This window comes from Rhopalosiphum padi, unplaced genomic scaffold (assembly GCF_020882245.1).
Source record: "Rhopalosiphum padi isolate XX-2018 unplaced genomic scaffold, ASM2088224v1 scaffold12, whole genome shotgun sequence".
NCBI lineage: Eukaryota > Metazoa > Arthropoda > Insecta > Hemiptera > Aphididae > Rhopalosiphum > Rhopalosiphum padi.
The window spans coordinates 7731-10295 of NW_026869999.1; the positions used below are offsets into that span (position 1 = coordinate 7731).

Here is a 2565-nt window from a genome sequence, read left to right on the forward strand (position 1 = left end):
ATTATTCACTAGAGTATAAAGATGAAAGAATTGAGAATACATAACTTTGAATTAAAGCTACGCATAATTCAAAAATTATTATAAATATTTGAATAAAAATAATAATAATTATAAGTGAATTAAAATTTAATAGAGTTATTAATAAATGTCCTGCAATTAAATTAGCTGTTAAACGAATAGAAAGAGATATTGGTCGAATAATAATTCTTATTGTTTCAATAATTGTTATTAATGGGGCTAGGTAAATTGGTGTATTTAAAGGAATCAAGTGTGCAATTATATTTTTAGTGTTTTTACAAGTTGACAAAATAATAAAAAATATTCAAAATGGAATAGCTAAAGTAACAGAAAATACTATATGACTTGATGATGAAAAAATATATGGGAATAAGCTAAAAAAATTATTAAGTAGAATAAATATAAAAAGTGAAATAAATAAAAATGCAGGAGATTTAGTTTTTTTTATTTTATAAAGTATTAGTATTTCATTGTTTAGTATATTAAATATTTTAAATAATAATCAGTTTATTCGATTTGGTAAGATTCATAAAAAGTTTGGTATAAATAAAATGATTAAAAGAGTTCTGATTCAATTTATTTCTAAATTAAAAATTGTTGTTGATGGGTCAAAAATATTAAATAAATTTGTTGTAATTTTTTATGTTATTTTTTTTAAAAAAATTAATTTTTAAGTTTTTAATAAAATTAAAATATAGTAAGTTTATGATTACATAAAATGTAGAAAAAAAAAATAAGAATAAAATTAATCAATTAATTGGTGCTATTTGAGGAATTAAGTGATATTAATAAATAATTTTAATTTGACAAATTAATGTTATGCTTTAACTAATCTCTTTCATTAGAAGTAATTGCTAATTTACTATATTTTGATTTAAGAGATCATTACTTTGCTTTTCAGTCATCTAATGAATTAAAAATTTTTAATTCAATAAATAAATTTATTTAAATTAATTGATTCAATTTGAATAGGTATAAATCTGTGATTAATACCACAAATTTCTGAGCATTGTCCAAAGTATATTCCTGGTCGATTTATAAAAAGATTAATTTGATTTATTCGTCCTGGGATTGCATCAATTTTAATAGCTAAACTTGGAATTGTTCATGAATGAATTACATCGTCTGACGAAATTAAGAGTCGAATATTAAATTTAAATGGGATAATAGTTTTATTATCTACTTCAATTAATCGAAAATTTTCTTTATTTAATTCATTTATTATATAAGATTCAAATTCAATATTTGAAAAATCTGAATATTCATATGATCAGAATCATTGATGACCAAAAATTTTAATTGTTAAAATTGGGCATTTAATTTCATCTATTAAGTATAGTAGGTGAAGTGAAGGTATAGCAATAAAAATTAAAATAATTGGTGGAGTTGTAGTTCAGATAAATTCAATTATTTGATTTTCAGAGATTTTAATATTAATAAATTTATTTTTTATAATAAAAATTATTATATAAGTAATTGTTGTTATAATTATAATAATAATGAAAATTGTATGATCGTGAAAAAAAATTAATTGTTCTATTAGTGGTGAATTACTATTTTGAAATCTTAGTTTTATTCAAGTTATAATTTCTAAAAAAAGATTATTCTTTATAAATGAATTTTAAGTTCATTGCATATAGTTTCTGCCATATTAGAAATTAATAATTAGAGGTAATTCTGAATATGAATGTTCTAAGGGTGGTAAATTATGAATTCATTCAATAGAATTTCTTAAATTTAATTTAAAAATAGTTGTTTTTTTTAAAAAAAATTCTATTTCAAATACAATAAATTAAAATAATAATTCTAAATGTTGAAATTATTGAACCAATTGATGAAATTATATTTCATAGTAAAAAATTATTTGGGTAATCTGTGTATCGTCGAGGTATACCATTTAAACCTAAAAAATGTTGGGGGAAGAAAGTTATATTTACCCCAATAAATATTAAAATGAATTGAATTTTTAAAATAAAATTATTTATTGAAAATCCAGTGAAAATTGGGAATCAATGAATTAAACTAGCAATAATAGCAAATACAATTCCTATTGATAATACATAGTGGAAATGAGCTACTACATAGTAAGTATCGTGAAGAATGATATCAATAGATGAATTAGCAAGAATTACTCCTGTCAATCCTCCAATTGTGAATAAAAAAATAAAACCTAAAGATCAAATTGTGGAAGGTGAAAAATTAATTTTAGATCCATAAATAGTAGCTAATCATCTAAAAATTTTAATTCCTGTTGGAATTGCAATAATTATAGTTGCTGATGTAAAATATGCTCGTGTATCAACGTCTATTCCAATTGTAAATATATGATGTGCTCATACAATAAATCCTAATAATCCAATAGTTAGTATAGCATAGATTATACTAATATTACCGAATGTTTCGTTTTTATTACTTTCTTGACTAATAATATGTGAAATTAATCCAAATCCGGGTAAAATTAAAATATATACTTCTGGATGTCCAAAAAATCAGAATAAATGTTGATAAAGAATTGGATCTCCTCCTCCTGCAGGGTCAAAGAATGAT

General features: G+C 21.2%; 1 pseudogene; it reads right to left on the bottom strand.

Moving 5' to 3' along the window:
* Positions 1 to 929: 929 nt before the first annotated feature.
* LOC132931512 (cytochrome c oxidase subunit 2-like) lies at positions 930 to 1612 on the bottom strand (annotated as a pseudogene).
* Between the last annotated feature and the right edge of the window lie 953 nt (positions 1613 to 2565).